At 41.4% G+C, this 18432-nt stretch overlaps 1 protein-coding gene and 1 pseudogene across 1 annotated transcript in view; one reads left to right on the top strand and one right to left on the bottom strand.

Annotated features, from left to right (window-relative positions):
- Positions 1–17433, top strand: part of LOC128069542 (FACT complex subunit SSRP1-like) — a 48478-nt pseudogene extending 31045 nt beyond the window's left edge.
- Positions 1–18432, bottom strand: part of CHST7 (carbohydrate sulfotransferase 7) — a 520876-nt gene that overhangs the window by 275266 nt on the left and 227178 nt on the right. The gene's annotated exons all lie outside the window — the stretch shown is intronic.

The raw sequence follows: 18432 nt of genomic DNA, 5'->3' as shown, positions 1-18432 counted from the left end.
TCCAGGACCCAGACAATCTTATATGGAGTGAAGTAAGTCAGACACAGAAAGATAAGCATCATATGATATCACTTATATGTGGAATCTAAAAAAAATGGTACAAATGAACTTATTTACAAAGCAGAAATAGAGTCACAGATGTAGAAGACAAACAGGGAGAAGGAGGAGGAGGGATAAATTGGGAGATTGGGATTGACATATACACATTACTATATTTAAAATAGGTAATTAATGAGAACCTACTGTGTTGCACAGGAAACTACTCAATACTCTACGGTGACCTGTATGGGAGAAGAATCTAAAAAAAGGGTGAATATATGTATAACTGACTCACTTTGCTGTACAACAGATACTGACACAGCATTGTAAATCAACTATACTCCAATAAAAATTAATTAAAAAAACACACTGGACCCAGACAATCTGATGGTTGGATCCTATGGTATATTAAAAATAGCCACAAGCTCTTTGCCAATCCTCTCATCAAGCGCTGGAATCTGTCTTCCCACACTTTGAATCTAGTGTGGCCGTTATGACTTGCTTTGACCAATGGATAAAGGTGAAAGTGTTATTAAAGGATTTATGAACCCAGGCTTTAAGAGGGAATGACAGCTTCTGTTTTTTCCTCTCAAAACCCCAGCTGCCATGCTATAAGGTCATCCAGGCTAGATAGCTGAATGATTAGAGGCCATGTGGAGTCTGAGAGGTCATCTTAGAGGTTCTAGCCACAGCCACCCTTAGAGATCCCAGCTGAACACCACTGCATAAGAGATCCGTAGACCAGTCAAAGAACCACCCAGCTGAATTCCAGCCATCCGATAGAATTGTGAGAAATAATAAACAATAATTATAATAACACTTTTATTTTTAATTGTGGTTAAGACACAATTAACCATCTTCAAGTGTACAGTTCAGTAGTGTTAAGTGTATTTGCATCATTATATAGCCAATCTCCAGAACTTTTTTCATTTTGAGAACTGAAACTCTGTACCCACAAAACAACCCTCCTGTCCCCCTCCTTCCCAGCTCCCGTCAACCTCAATTCTGTTTTCTGTTTTTATGAATTTGACTAGATACATCAGGTGAGCGGAATCATACAGTATTTTTTGTGTGTGTGAATAGCTTATTTCACTTAGAATAATATCTGCAAGGTTTATACATGTTGAGTAAATAATTATTTTAAGCCACTAAGGTTTGGGATGGTTTGTTACACCACAATAAATAGTGGATACAGTGTCATCTGACAAAATTTGTTTCTCAAAAAGAATACACATTATAATTTTATTCATTGAAGGGGCTGGGCCTATAGAACAATTAGAAAACTCAGCTTATTTGCTGATAGTTTGTAGCATATTTCTTTTTTAAATAATTGGCTTGCTCGATAGCACCTTGATTAGGAATCTCTTTTCTTTCTGTTTTATTGACATATAATTGACATTTAAAGTTTAAGGGATACAGCTTGATGATTTGATACATGGATATTTTGTGAACTCATTACCACAGTACAGTTAGTTAACATCTCCATCACCTCACATAATTCTCTTTTTTTCTATTCTCAGCAACATTCACGTATATATAATAAAGTACTGTTAACTATAGTCACCATGCTGTACATTCAATCTCAGAACTAATTCATTTTCTAACTGGAAATTTGTGCTCTTTGGGGAAGAAAATTCCCAAATGGGGATTTCCAAATGGGGAGGGATCTCCCCATTTTCTCCACCCACAGGCCCTGGTAACCACCTTGTTTCTATGTGTTCAGCTTTTTTAGCTTCCACATGTATGTGAGGTCTTACAGTAATTGTCTTTCTCTGCATAACTTACCTCACTTAACATAATGCCCTCAAGGTCCATCCATGTTGTTGCAAATGGCAGGATTTCATTCTTTTTCACGGTTGAATAATATTCCATTGTGTAAATAGGTAGATAGATAACATCTTCTTTACCCATTTATCCATTAACAGACACTTGTTTCCCTATCTTGGCTATCATGAATAAAGCGCATTGGACACTGGAGTACAGATATTGTGAGAAAATCCTGACTTCATTTCCTTTGCATATATATCCAGAAGTGGAATTGCTGAAATGTATGGCAGTTCTGTTAGTAATTTTATGAGGAAGTTCCATACTGTTTTCCACAGTGCTGCACCAATTTTCCATTCCTACCAACAGTGCCCCAAAGTTCCCTTTTCACCACATCCTAACCAACACTTGTTATCTCTCTCTCTCTTTTTTTGGTAATAGCCATTCTAACAGGTGTGAGGTGATATTTTTCACTGTAGTGGTTTTTTTTTCATGACTTCACTGGGTCTTCACTGCTGGTGTGTGGGCTTCCTTTAGTTGTGGCGAGCAAGGGTTACTCTTCATTGTGGTGCACAGGCTTCTTATAGTGATGGCTTCTCTTGTCGGGAAGCATGGGCTCTAGATGCATGGGCTTCAGTAGTTGCAGCATGCAGACTCAGTAGTTGAGGGAGGTGGGACCTAGAGTGAGCTGGCTTCAGCAGTTGTGGTTTGCGAGCTTAGTTGCTCTGTGGCATGTGGATTCTTCTTAGACCAGGGGTCGAACCTGTGTCTCCTGCATTGGCAGACAGATTCTTAACCATTGGACCACCAGGGAAGTCCTCACTGCAGTTTTGATTTGCATTTCCTTGATGATTTGTAATGTTGAGCATCTTCATGTACCTGTTGGCCATTTGTATGTCTTCTTTGGAAAAATGTCTATTCAGGTCCTCTGCCTATTTTTTAATTGGTTTGCTCGTTTCTTTTATTATTGAGTTGTATAAGTTCTTTGTATATTTTGGATACTAATCCCTTATCAGATACATGACTTGTCATTATTTTTTCCAATTCCATAAGTGGCCTTTTCACTTTGTTGATTGCTTCTTTTGCTGTGAAGAAGCTTTTTAGTTTGATTTAGTCCCATTTATTTATTTTTGCTTTTGTTACTTGTGCTTTTGGTGTTTTAGCAAATGTAGCATATTTCAAAAACACTGCTTTAACTTGTTCAAACATTTGGTTTGATAGTGTAGTAAAATTATTGGAGCTTTGATTTTTCACTGCTTGACTCAAATAAGCTATTTATATAAAGAAACAGGAACTAATGTTAACATTCACATCAGTTAGCCATACACACTTATTCATAGGCTTGTGAAGGAACTTGATAGTGTATTTATTTAGCCACTGTCTCCAAGCAGACATATCCTAGACAAATAGAGGAAGTTTTAAGAGGAACTAGCAGAATTATTTTAAAGAAGCTGTGGCATAGTGGTTAAGAGCACAGACCTGGCTTTAAGTGTGGGTTCTACCATGAGTTTTACTTCCGTAAAGTGGGCAGAATGATAGCACCTACCTCACTATCTCAGTCTTGAAAAGTAAATGACTTCATGTATACAAAGGACATAGTAAACACTCAGTAAATATTTACTAACTCAGTAAACCACTCCAGTGTTTAATCACATCTTTAATATCAAAAGCTTCCCCATATTTTTCAATGTGTATTTCAAAACTCACATTCAGTTCAGTTCAATTCAGTTCAGTTGCACAGTCATGTTTGACTCTTTGTGATCCCATGGACTGTAGTGCTTCAGGCTTCCCTATCCATCACCAATTCCTGGAGCTTGCTCAAACTCATGTCCATTGAGTTGATGATGCCATCCAAGCATCTTGTCCTCTGTCATCCCCTTCTCCTCCTGCCTTCAAGCTTTCCAAGCATCAGGGTCTTTTCCAATGAGTCAGTTCTTTGCATCAGGTGGCCAAACTCATATTAAAGCAAATTAAAAAAGAAGACCACCTGAGGAAGAGTATTATTGTATTTTACCTCCAGCCATAGAGATAATAGTCTGTTTTCACTCAAAAAATATGTATTGAGCACCTAGAATGTGCCAGGCTCTGTGTGGGGGTGAATAAGATGATATTCTTGGGCTTCCCTGGTGGCTCAGTGGTAAAGAATCTGCCTGCCAGTGCAGGAGACACAGGTTCCATCCCTGGTCTGGGGAGATCCCACATGCTGTGGAGCAGGTAAGCCCGTGTACCACAACTACTGAGCCTATGCTCTAGAGCCTGGGAGCCACAACTACTGAAACCCACACACCCTAGACTTTGTGCTCCACAAGAGAAGCCACTGCCATGAGAAACTGGTGCAACTCAACGAGTTGGAGCTTGCTCAAACTCATGTCCATTGAGACAATGATGCCATACAACCATCTCTTCCTCTGTCGTCCCCTTCTCCTCTTGCCTTCAATCTTTCCCAGAATCAAGGCCTTTTCCAATGAGTCAGCTCTTTGCATCAGATGGCCAAAGTATTGGGGTTTCAGCTTCAGCATCAGTCCTTTCAATGAATATTCAGGGTTGATTTCTTTTAGGATTGACTGGTTTGGTCTCCCTGTAGTCCAAGGGACTCTCAAGAGTCTTCTGCAGCACCACAGTTCGAAAGCACCAGTTCTTCAGTGCTCAGCCTTCTTTATGGTCCAACTCTCAGGTCCGTACATGACTAGTGGGAAAAACACAGCTTTGACAAGATGGACCTTTGTCTTCAAAGTAATGTCTCTGCTTTTGAATATGCTATCTAGGTTTGTCATAGCTTTTCTTCCAAGGAGCAAGTGTCTTTTAGTTTCATGGCTTCAGTCACCATCTGCAGTGATTTTGGAGCCCAAGAGAATAAAGTCTGTCACTATTTCCATTGTTTCCCCATCTATTTGCCATGAAGTGATGGGACCGGATGCCATGATCTTAGTTTTTTGAATGCTGAGTTTCAAGCCAGCTTTTTCACTCTTCTCTTTCACCTTCATCAAGAAGCTCTTTAGTTCCTCTTTGCTTTCTTCCATAAGGGTGGTGTCATCTGCATATCTGAGGTTATTCATTCATGAGCAGTAACAATGTTCCATGATTGAAAAGTGAAAGTGTTAGTCGGTCAGTCATGTCTGACTCTTTGCTAACTCCATAGACTATAGCCTGCCAGGCTCCTCTGCCTGTGGAATTCTCCAGGCAAGAATACTGGAGTGGGTAGCCATTCCCTCCTCCAGGGGATCTTGGTCCCCAGGTCTCCTGCATTGCAGGTGGATTCTTTACTGTCTGAGCCAACATAAAAGTTTTCTCTTGCTGGAGTAACAAAAAAATGGCTGCCCAGAGGTATTCTTTACACTAACTCTTTTATTTCATTCATGAGCAGATAACAATGTTCCATGATTACAGCAAATTCTAAAGATGGTGCATGCAAGGCCAAGAGTTTAGAACTGTAACAGAGGTTAATGTGAACCCATTAATGACACGATCTGGTCAAATTGACCTTCAGTCAGACCCTTTCTTTGCACGCATCTTCCAAATGATGCCACCAATATCTTTACTGCCCAAGTCAGAGCCAGAGAACCTGTTCAATCACCAAGTCCAGTCACTTCTCGCAAGTCAGTCTCTCATCCATCCCCACTGTCATTAAAGTGATTTGTTTCTTATCATTTATTTCCTTCTGAATTACAAAAAGTTACTTCCCAGCTATTGTGGTGGATTGCAGAAATGGACACAAACAATCGCAACTCCTTCCACCAAGGGATGGAATCTTGGGACTTCCCTGCAGGTCCAGTGGTTTAGACTCAGCTTTCACTGGAGGGGGCACAGGTTTGATCTTTGATTGGGGAACTATGTTCCTGCATGCTGTGCAGTGTGGCCTAAGAAAAAAAAGATGGACTATCTTTCTCCAGTCCTTGCTCTGGGCTGACCTTGATGCTTGCTTTGCAGTTGAAGCAATATCATGTGAATTTCAAGCAAGAGGCTAAAGAGACCTTGTGTGCTTCCACTCTTGCTCTTGCTCTGGAAACCTACCCCTACTGCCACGTTGGAAAACCCAGAAGAGCCTGCTGGAGGCTGAGAGACCATGTGAAACAGAAACAAGCCATCCCATCTCAGCTATCCTGGACCAGTCAACAGCAAATGCCCAGCGAAGTTCAGCCAGGCTTGGCCCAGATCAGGAGAGCTGCCCCTGTGAGCCCAGCCCACATTGCCAAAGCACAAAATAGTGAGATAAGGCTGTTAAGCCATTAAGTTTGAGCTTAAGTTTCTGCCACAGCAAAAAGCTAGCTGATACTGAAATGGAGCAGGACCTTGCCCCCCACCCCCCACCCCATGTCCTCTGCCTGCCTTTTGTCTCTGGAAAACTTTAATCAAAGAATAAGTTTAATCAGAGAAATGAGAAATGTGGAAACAAAGGAAAACAGTCAAAGGAGACCAAATAAGAATAATGTAGTCATTCAGCATAGTCAAGGACCTTTAGTTCTTTCTCAAGGGCTATAGATAATATTTTGAGCTATATCCTGTGAGCTGTCTTATCAATACTAAAACACCAAGTGGAGAAGTTAATTATATGATGAGCAGACTGTACCCAGGACATGAGCTGCCACAATTCTGAGAATTGACTGCAAAGAAATGGGAACAAATGGAACCTGGAACTGAAAATTAACTGTACCTAAAACAGACAAGATGATGCTGGTCAGACCACTGATGACACATTTGAAGATGACTGTCAGAGATGACTGTGTTGTTTCTGTCTATAGTCCTCCCCCACTTCTGTCTATAAAAGCTCTTGCTCCACTGGTTGCCAGTGAAGGCGGAGAGTTGGCCTTTGGACAGATGTCTGTTACCCTCCCCTCCCAGCTGCTGGCATCTGAAATAAAGTAAACCTTCCTTTCCACCAACCTGGCCTGTTTAGTGGCTTTTGAGTGGTGAGCAGCTGGACCCCCATATACCTTTTGGTAATGATACAGTTCATTTTCTGACTTCTGCTTTTGGTACCACCATAATCAGTGATCTTTCAGAAACGTGACCCGATTGGGAATTCCCTGGTGGTCCACTGGTTAGAACTCTGAGCTTCCACTGCAGGGGCTCCAGATTTGATCCCTAGTTCAGGAAAGTAAGATCCCATAAGCTGTGTGGCCTAAATAAATAAATAAAAATGTAACTAAAAACCAAACAAACAAACATGATGCTGCCCAACATTTTCTCATCATCTTTGTGTAAAACCCAAACTTCTCAGTTGTGCCTCATCATTCACCATTCAACCACAGGTTATGTCAATTTCCTGCGACTGCCCAAGCATACAATGTATCCTTTCCCTTTCATACCTTTGTGAATAACTTGTCATGGGCTGCAAATTGTGTCCCCTCTCCCAACTCATATGTTGAAGTCCTCAGGACCTAGAGTGTGACTTACTTGGAGACAGAGCCTTTAAAGAAACAACTGGTGTAAAATGAAGTCATATAATTGGGCCCTAATCCAATATTTCTTGTGTCCTGATAAGAAGAGGGAGTTAGGACACAGACAACATTGACACAAGGATGCCCATGTGAGGATGCAGTGAGAAGGCAGTCACTGGAGAGTGGAGGAGAGAGGCCTTGTGTGTACATGCTCAGTCAGTTGTGTCCAATTCTTTGCAACCCCATGGACCATAGCCTGCCAGACTCCTCTGTCCATGGGATTTTCCAGGCAAGAATACTGCAGTGGGTTGCCATGCCCTCCTCTAGGGGATCTTCCTGACCCAGGGATCGAACCCAAGTGTCTTCTGTCTCCTGCATTGGCAGGTGGATTCTTTACCACTAGCGGCACCTGGGAAGCCCCAGAGAGAGGCCTCAGGACAAGCTAATACTGTTAGATCTTGATCTTGGATTTCCAGTCTCCGGAACTCTGAGATAATAAATGTCTGTTGTTTAAGCCCCAGTTCGGGGCTTTCTTCTTTGGGAGCCCTATCAAACTATTATAATGCTGTTCTTTCTACCAGGAAGTTCCTTCAAACCTCAGTACACCCACACCTGCTACTTCTTCACCTGGTAATAATTCTGACTTATCCTCCATACTGAGCTCACCATCGTGGGGAAACCTTCCCTAATTTCCTAAGGCTGGCTAGGTGACCCTGGTCTGTGATTCTCCCCCTGTACAGAGCACTTATCCCAGTGTATTAAAATTTGTTTGTGTGTGTGTGGTAAGAACACTTTAACATGAGATCTACTCTATTAACAAAATTTTAAGTGTATAACGGGATAATTTTAACTAGAGCCATTGTGTTGTAAGGCAGATCTCTATAACTTAATCATCTTGCAGGACTGAAACCTTATACCGATTGAACAGCAACTCACCATTTCTTCCTTCCCCCATCCCCTGGCAACCACTATTCTACTGTTTCTATATGTTTGACCATTTTAGATGCCTCATGTAAGTGGTATCATGCAGTATTTGTCCTGTTACTGGTTTTTTTCACTTAACCTAATGTTTGGGTTCATCCATGTTGTCACATGGGGAAGAATTTAATTCCTTTTGAAGGCTAAACAATATTATATTGTACATTCTCTATCCATTCATCTGTTTATGTTGTTTTCACATCTTGGCTAATGCTGCAATAAAAGTGGGAATGCAGATATATCTTTTTGAGATCCTGATTTTAATTCTTTTGGATAAACACCCAGAAGTGAGATAGCTAGATCGTATGTAGTTCTATTTTTAATTTTTTGAAGAACCTCCATACTATTTTCCATAGCTGCTGCATCATTTTACATTTACACCAACAGAATACAAATGTTCCAATTTCTCCACATTCTTGCCAATACTTATCTTTTTCTTGTTGTTGTTATAGCCACACTAGAAGGTATAAAGTGATATTGCATTATGATTTTGATTTTCATTTCCCTAATAATTAGTGCTTTTGAACATCTTTTCATATACCTGTTGGCTATTTTGTATGTTTATTTAAGTCCTTTGCCCACTTAAAAATTGGATTAGTCATTATTTTGCTATTGAGTTGAAGGAGTCTTTATACATTTTGGATATTAACTTCTTATAGATAGTTTGAAAGTATTTTCTCCCACTCCATAAGTTGCCTTTTCACTTTGCTGATGGTTTCTTTTTCTGTACAGCCTTTAGTTTGATCTGACCTCTGCCTGCTAGACTGTGGACACCTAAGGAGAAAGAATGTGCCTTTCACTTCTTATTCTCCAGGGCTGAACAGAGTGTGTGGCGCATAGCATATGTTTAATAAGTGCTTGTTGGAATAAAATTTCCTGTCATTTCCTGCTTCTACATTTCCCCAACTCTGTGTATTTATTTTCTCATGTTGCCCCCTCACTGGTAATGCTCTTCTTCACATTTTGCCTAGTCCACATGATACCGTCCTATAAAATTCATCTTTTGGAGAATTTTTTCTCTGTCGCGCCAGCTAGAAGTGATCTTTCATTGAAATGCCCATTCTACTTCATAGGTAGCTCATTTAATGGATTTTTGGTTGATCCATTGCCTGATATCTGTACCCCCTACCTCTGTCGCTCATCCTATAAAATTTTTGACAGATCCCACCTTCCGCTGCCAAATCTAAAAAGCTGGTGCTTGCTTTGCCTGCCTTCCTTGAAGCTGGGGGCCTGGCACATGATCTAGGCTGAGCTGATGAAACACATCCACCTGGTACTTTGTATCAAAAGTGGGAGAGGTAAAGAGTTACCAACAAGTGAGGAACCTGTGTGGTGCTGGTGGTGATGACAACAGTGACATCCAGTCTCCAGGGCAGCAGTGGCAATGAGATGCTGGGACCCGAGTCACAGTCTAAACTCCAGCCTCCAGGAATCACAGGAAGCAGCAGGGGTGCTTCTGCTAGAAAGGTTTGGGGGGACACTTTGGTCTGTTCTTCTGGCTGCCTTGCTTACCTTGGTCTCTGCTCATTTTCTGACTGTGGTATTTCAACCTTGCCAACAGCTCTATGAAAAGCCTACATTTGTGGTTGGAACAGAAGAACCTTGACTTGTAAAGTATGACAAGATCTTTGATGGCAGGGCTCTGACTTCGTGAATTCACTAATTTGATTGCAGGTCTTTGTACATGGGAGGAATTCGTTAAATATTTCCTGAGTCAATGAAAAATAGTAATTATTAGATAAAGATAAACCAATTGTTTATAAATTTCTTTTCCATTTGTGCTGCTTGCATTTTTCATCAATGGCACTTTTCTTTGATATATGGACACTTACCTTTAATACACTCTATATTTAGAGAAAAGACTTTAAGTATTGAAGTTGGTTCCTTTAAGCTATAATGCCCACTATAAATTATAGTGTATACATATGATTGACCCCAGATATTTCACTATTTGATGAAATGAAGCATTGAGAAAAGTACTTTAATTACAGTTCTGTGATCTGTGTGGCTGAATATGGGGAGAGAGGAAACTTGACAGAAGACATATTTGCATGTCTGCTCACATATGTGATCTTTTGGTTTTTCCAGTAGTAATGTACGCATATGAGAGCTGGACCATAAAAAAGGCTGAGCACTGAAGAACTGATGCTTTCAAATCGTGGTGCTGGAGAAGATTCTTGAGAGTCCCTTGGACAGCAAGGAGGTCAAACCAGTGAATCCTAAAGGAAATCAACCCTGAATGTTCATTGGAAGGACTGATGCTGAAGCTCCAATACTTTGGCCACCTTATGTGAAGAGCTGACTCATTAGAAAATACCTGATGCTGGGAAAGACTGAAGGCAAAAGGAGAAGGGGGTGGCAGAAGATGAGATGGTTAGATAGCATCACCGACTTGATGGACATGAATTTGAACAAACTCTGGGAGGACAGAGGAGCCTGGAGTGCTGCAGTTCATGGGGTCGCAGAGTCAGACATGACTTAGCGACTGAACAACAACAGGTGAGGTGAACATTCACCCATGCATAAGCAAGTAGAAAGATATACATGAAGAAGTGATGTTATTTGTGCAAGAAAAGATTCAAACAAATAGTAACTTGGATATGAGATTTTCTGTTTTGTTCTTGACTTTATTTATTTATTTTTACACTATTGTAGTCAGAAAAAGAATTTCGATGACATCCATAGCAATGCAAGGCTACAGCAGTTAATTGTGTAGCCTCTGTCTATTATGCAGAAACCCCTCTGAGGCCTCAAGGCTATAAAAATCCTCCTCCAGTTACCTAGTTTCATCTGAAATCCAGTGGGTCTGAAAGCCCATTATATGCCATTCAAGGATGACTATTATTAGGAAACAGAATAAAAATCATCTCTGTTTTGTTCTGGCTCATTCTTTTCTATTTTTCACTTGCATCTCTGCAGCATTTCCCTGTTGCCACTTCTGTCTATTGCTTCAAATCATTGCAGAAACATTTTTTTCCTCCTGGCTTTGAGAGGTCATTGAACAAGATTGGTTTGGAAGAATTCAGCATGGTTTTATTCTCATTGTTTGCTTTTGGTGAAAAGAGGGACAAAACAAAACTCTGTCGCTTCAGTTTTAGTCAGAAACAAACTTAGCCTTTGGAGGGAAGTACACATGGTTTTGCCTTTGGAAGATGATTTATTAATAAAAATCACTCCTTCCTTTTCTGAGTTCCTTTCAAAACACACTATCCATTACAGATGCTTTAGATCATCACTGTCAAGTAGAGCTTTCTTGATGATGAAATATTCTAAAGTCCTGGCTATTTTAATACATTAGTCTCTAGTTCTGTGTAGCTACTCAAGATTTGAAATCTGTCATGTGATTGAGGGACTGAGCATTTAATTTTATTGACTTTTAATTAATTAAAATTTAAATAGTCACATGTGGCTGGGGGTGGTGGTTTAGTCACTAAGTCATTTCTGACTCTTTGCAACCCTATGGACTGCAGCCCATCAGGCTCCTCTGTCCATGGGATTTCCCAGACAAGACTACTGGAGTGGATTGCCCTTTCCTTCTCCAGGGGATCGTCCCAACCCAGGGATTGAACCTGGGTCTCCTGCACTACAGGCAGACTCTTTACCAACTGAGCCACCAGAGAAGCCGTATAACTAGCAGCCAACCCAGAACCATAAGACTATCTGATAGGATTAGCAAGATGCAATCCTTCTCAGGGGCTTCCCGTTTGGCCTGGAGGAGGAAATGGCAACCCATTCCAGTAGTTTTGCCTGGAGAATCCCCATGGACAGAGGAGCCTGGCGGGCTACAGTCCATTGGGTCACAAAGAACTATCCAGACAGGACTGAGCAACTGAGTATACATGCAGAATCCTTCTCAGATTTCTGCCCTGGTATCCTTAGTATGCAGGCCTCCATCCTCACACTCCTTGACTAGTGGCTACAGATGACTGTTGTACCTCTAACCATCACATCTGCATTCCAGTAGGAAAACGGAGGAAGTGGAAGAAAAGAAACTAGAAATCATCTGTACTTGTCACAGAACTTAACTGTAATGGAGATTGGGAAATGGAGTTTTTAGTTTTTATAGCTTCCATAGCATAGGTAGGGAAAGAGAAAACAGAGTTTAAGTCAGCCAATCTATAACGTCCATCTGAACACTGAAATTTATTAAACCCTCATGGATTGCTGAGAAAATACAGATGTGCTGAAAGAAAAATAGCTGATTAGGTAACTAACTGCCTGGCAAGGGGGCAGGCAGACAGCTGGAATCACCCAGGTGATTTGGTGTAAAAGTGATTTTCAGTTCACGAAATCCAAGAGACTTAAGTGCAGAAAGGTTAAGTGATAATACAGGTACTACCTTAAAGAGTAGGAATTCTCAACCTTGCCTGGGGAACGGATCACCTGGGAAGATTTTAAAAATCCTAATGCCCAGCCTGTACCCCTGACCAGTTCATTCACTCTCAAGGAGGGCAGGGTGTTTGGAGTGTAGCTAAGCTTGAGGATGGTGTTGCAGTTACCAAATTACTCAAAGACTCTGTGCCTTAAAACAATCATTTTCTTATGGTTACTGTGGCGATTCTTCCCTTCCAGGTGTGGTGTTGACAGCAATCACTCTATGATGTGCATCAAACAGATGAACTAGTCTGGAGGGTCTAAGATGGAGCCACCCATACGCCTGGCACCTTGATGGATATGGTTCTACGGAGGCTGGGCTCAGCTGGGACTGTTGACTAGAGCACCTACATGTGGCCTCTCTAGCACTGGGGCCTCAAGATAGAGAAATCTTACATGGCCGCTCAGGGCTCTAAGAGAGAATATTATAATGAATAAGTTAGAATATGATCTAGCCTCAGAAATCACACAGCATCACTTGTGCCATATGCTACTGGCCATATCAGTGCCTTATAAAAAAGACCCCAGAGAGCTCCCTCACCCATTCCATCATGAGTGGATACTACAGAAGGTACCAGCTATGAACCAGAAAGCCAACCCTTACTAGAAAGCCAAACCTCACTATGCTAGTGCGTTGATCTTGGACTTCCCAGTCTCCAGAACGATGAGAAATAAAAGTTTCTTTTATTTATAAGCTACCCAATCTGTGTTATTTTGTTATAGTAGCCTGAATGGACTAAGATAGGAGGGGTCTCTGCCCCTTCCATAGATGCTGGGGGAGTCACCTATGAGTCAGCCATAGATGAGCGTGCCTCGGACTATGGCCAGAATTAAAGTGCTCACAAATGGAGGGCATTTATTCATTTCAACATTTTGTTTTTATTTTTTAAAGTATGTTGTATAATTTTTAAGGGCTTCCCTGGTGGCTCAGACAGTAAAGAATCTGCCTGCAATTCAGGAGACACAGGTTTGATCCCAGGGTCAGAAAGATGCCCTGGAGAAAGGAATGGCAACCCACACCAGTATTCTTGCCTGGAGAATTCTGTGGACAGAAGAGCCTTGCAGGCTACAGTTCATGGAGTCACAAAGAATTTTTATTTTTATTTTTTAAAGTTTGTTATATAATTTTTAAAGATTACTTTCCATTTACTGTTATTAAAAAATATTGACTATATTCCTCATGTTCTACAGCACATCCTTGGGTCTATGCTACATCCAATAGTTTGTACCTCCCACTCCCCCATCCCTGTATTGCTGCCCACACCATCCTACCCCGCACCTTAGTAACCACTAGTTTTTTCTCTACATTTGTGCTATTTCTTTTTTTGTTATATTCACCAGTTTGCTTTATTTTTTAGATTCCACATATAAATGATGTCATACAGTATTTGTCTTTCTCTGACTTATTTCACTTAGCATATCAAAACTGTTTATGAGAGCACCCAGAGCTGCTGTCACTCCGCAAGAAACCTCTGTGTGAATTACAAAAATGCTCACTTTCTGGGCAGGTGTAGCTCTTCTCACTCAGTTTGGGGAGCCCAGAGGAACCTTTGTGCAAATTAGAAAAGTCCTCATCTTCCCAAATGGAAGCAGCCCCCACCAGGGAATAGGTTTGGTGAGCAGGGAGGGCTAGATTTTAGTCCTGGCTAACGCCTTATCCCCTTCGCATCCACTCTAGGAAACAACCTGCAAAACCATACCTGAAGCCCTAGATGACTGCTCTGCCCAAGGCCCTGTGTGCTGGGTGTTGGGGAGAGTGCAGAGAAGAAAGCAGGTGTGATTTCTGGCCTCAAAACATTCAGGTGGGACCAACTTATATTCCAGAGCTGAACAATCTACTCAGCAGCAATTGGGAAGTAGCAGTAGTTAGAAATCTGGACACGTAGTTGATATGTGAGCTGCTGCAGTTGATAAAGACATATCGAAAATCTTTGAAGTCCAGATACAAGGAAACAGACTCCAACACTGGTGGAATTGAAAGACTCAGACAGAAATGCTCCCCTAATCACAGCCTAAAGCTTTCTCTTCAGGGAGAAAAATTAGAAATTAACATTGGAGCCACGGGGTATATTTTGTATTATGTTATCAATGCATTTAGACTTCAGTTCATTGATAGTGAATCATTTAAAGCTGAGTCATTCTTGACTAATTCTCACCATTTACTTCATTTCTTAAGTACAGGGTTGGAAGAATCATTTCCAGGGATAGTTCTCATTAATGCCTTTGGGAGCCCAGTAGGTTCTATACAGATTTGAAGCATTCAGTTTGAGAAAATACAATGAGGGGATTGTGGGAAACTGCAGAGTACATGCCCCCTTACCATATTCAAATATAATAAAAATAATAAACATAATAACAGTATTAATAATAAATGTCATGGCCAAACAAAATATACTTACAGAATGGGTTTGGCCAACCTGTGACCTCTAAGGTATACTGATAGAAATGTACTCTTAGTGTTCTTATCAGACTGACCAGGTAACTGGCAGCAACACTTGTTACAGAACAGGCTCTAGCCCTGTAGGCAGGTCCATTCTTACCTTAGAGGGGAGTATGTTACTCATGCTCTGGGCTGTACTATCTTGAATGATTTAGAGAATGAAGGATTGCCTAAGGGAGGTTATGCTGCTGTATATTTTACAATTAAGTTTCCTGTAAGAAACAACCCCTTCTCCTAACAAATAAAAAGATAGAAACTTCGCTCCCATATCTCCTCAGGTAAAGGAAATCTGGAATTAGGCTGTGTACGAATAGTGCAGTGTCTTGTCTTGTCTCCTTTTGCCTGACCATACTCAGAGCACAGCTTCCATCTTCAAAGTCATCTCGTGGTTCAAGTTGGCAGGTGATGTTTCAGCCATCAAGTCTGTTTTGCAGGCTGGAAGGCAGAAAAAAAGAGAGAGAGAACAAATGGTCATGCATTGTTAAGGATCCTGCCTGGAAGACCCACCCAGTGCTTTCATTCACATTTCACTGAACAGAACTTAGTCTGATGGCCACACTTCACTTCAAGGGATGCTGGGAAATTGTAGTTTTCTATTTTTGCTATTTAGTTGGGCACATTGACTAGGTTTCATTTACTAAGGAAGCAAACTATAGAATAAGGGGATATTGAACACTGATTTGGAGAAGGCAATGGCACCCCACTCCAGTACTCTTGCCTGGAAAATCCCATGGACGGAGGAGCCTGGTAGGCTGCAGTCCATGGGGTCTCGAAGAGTCAGTCGAGCGACTTCACTTTCACTTTTCACTTTTCACTTTTATGCATTGGAGAAGGAAATGGCAACCCACTCCAGTATTCTTGCCTAGAGAATCCCAGGGATGGGGGAGCCTGGTGGGCTGCCATCTATGGGGTCGCACAGAGTCGGACACGACTGAAGCGACTTAGCAGCAGTAGCAGCAGCGGAACACTGACTAGTTATCTTGGCCTCAGCTGCAAATTGGTTGCTCTTACTGAAACTACTACTGCCAAGATGAGTTTGTAAGAGCTGAAGAATAAGTGTTACACAAAGATTATTTGCACAAAGCTGGCCTTCATTTTTTCAGCAGAAGGCAAGAGAACACCCTTTTACAGTGAACAATTCAGTGGCATTTGGTATATTCACAGTGTTATACAAACATCATCTCTAATTCCAAAACATTTTCATTACCTTAATGGAGCCTGAACCCATTAAACAATGTCTCTCATTCCCCCTTGTCCTCAGCTCCTGGTAACCATCAACCTGCATTCAGTCTCTATGGATTTACCTGTTCTGCATATTTCATATGAATGGAATCATACCATAAGTGAATTTTTGTGTCTGGCTTCCTTTACTTAGCATAATGTTTTAAAGTTCATGGATATAGCAGCATGTGTCAGTACTTTTGTTACTGAAAGGTGTGTCTGTGGGAGTCTGGCTGCTCGCTGCTCAAAAACCAATAAACAGCCCAGGTTGGTGGAAAGGAAAGTTTGCTTTATTTCAGATGCTGGCAACTGGTCGGGGGGATGGTGGTGGACATCTGTCTAAAGGCTGACTTCCCTACCACTGGCAACCAGTGGGGCAAGAGCTTTTATAGTCAGAAGGAGGGGGCTATGTGCAGAAATAGCACAGTCAGCTCTGACAGTCATCTTCAAATTGGTCACTGGTGGTCTGACCAGTGCCATCTTGATCGTTTCAGGTAGTTAATTTCCAGTTCCAACGTTAACTTGTGCCCATTTCTCTGAGGCCAATTCTCAGGATTGTGGCAGCTCATGTCCTGGGTACAGCTGGGTCATCGTGTAGTTAACATTAGTATCTGTAAGACAGCACACAGGATATGGCTCAGAATATTATCTATAGCCCTTGAGAAAGAACTTAAAGATCCTTGACTATGCTTAATGACTACAGTATTCTTATTTGGTCTCCTTTGATTGTTTTCCTTTGTTTCTCACTTCTCTGATTAAACCTGTTTTTGATTACAGTTTTCCAGAGACAAAAGGCAGGCAGAGGACATGGCGGTGGGGGTGGGCAAGGACCATAGTGTCCTGCTCTGTTTCACTTTGTTTCTTTTTCATGGCTGAACACAGGAGAAGAATCTGCTTAGCAGGTACAGTATCTGCCTCCTTCCATGGCACATTCTAAACAAAGGTCTTTTAATTGGATATAATGTACCTGCACAGTCTTGCTGAGGCAGACATTGGTATAAGTCCCAAAACTTTGGTGTAAGTACCTTTTTCATAGCTAATGGATCCTTGATTTTCTATGAAGTAGCAGGCTCACAACTGCACTAAGCCAATTGTGATAATCCTGTTCCTTGTTTCCTGTTCCTTGTTTTTGCTCTTGCAGCTAGAGGTGGTAACAAGTTCTGGGTGATGAGACTCAAGCTGAAATATGCTGGGTCTCAGAGAGATAGATCTGGAAACTCTCTTGCCTTCTTGGTATAAGGATACAGCCTACAGAGGCCCTTTCCCCATTTTCCTGCTCTGAACCCAGACCTGAAGGTTGGAGCTGTATTACCAAACAGAACGTGGGTGTGCTTGCCCACTGCACTGCACAGCCAATTCACTGACACCAGACTGAGACGAAAGAAGGTACAGTAAGTCCCCTACCTACGACTGAATTCCATCCTGAGACAGCACTCATAAGTCCAACAAAGTAAGCCTAGATACCCAACTAACACAATTGGCTACATAGTACCATACTATAATAGGTTTAAATAGTTTTCACCCAATTAATACATAAAAAATAAACACAAAAGTACAGAAAACATTTTTAATCTTACAGTAGAGTACCTTAAAAACTACAGTAGTATGTACAACATTTGGCACACAGGGACTGACATGGAGTGAACAGGCAAGAATTACTGACTGGAGGAGGGAGAAGAGGTGGGAGCTGGTAGAGCTGAAGGATCATTAGCAATAGGAGTTGGAGGGCAAGCTGCAGTTTCACTCACACTTGACATTGATGGCATAGGCTCTGGCTGGATTCAATTCTATCTACCCTCTTCAAAAAATGACCTAGGGATGCCCAGGTAGCCTCTTTTTTTTTTTTTCATAGATGACTTGGTAGCACTGGATTGCATTCTGAATGGCTGCTGCAACATTTGTGTACCGTTCTGCATTCAGGTTCTTGTGCCTCAAAAACTAACCGTGCCTCCTCAGATAAAGAAAATCCCCTTGCCATTCCTTGTGCAGTGAATCTCTTCAGTTGTTCAGTTGCCTCTTCTTCCTCTCATCACTCTACTTTCTCAATTATTTTCACTTTTTTTCCATTGTTATCACTTGGTGCTTCTTTGTAATACCAGCTACATCACCACTACTTTTATGCTTGCTTCTGGACATCCTGGACTTGAAACAAATATACTGTACTACTGTATTCTATACAGTTGTTGTTGTTTAGTCACTCAGTCGTGTCTCTTTGTGACCCCATGGACTGTAGTCTGC

This window comes from Budorcas taxicolor, chromosome X, assembly GCF_023091745.1.
Source record: "Budorcas taxicolor isolate Tak-1 chromosome X, Takin1.1, whole genome shotgun sequence".
In the NCBI taxonomy this organism is placed as follows: Eukaryota; Metazoa; Chordata; class Mammalia; order Artiodactyla; family Bovidae; genus Budorcas; species Budorcas taxicolor.
This window is presented reverse-complemented; position numbering and strand designations above follow the sequence as displayed.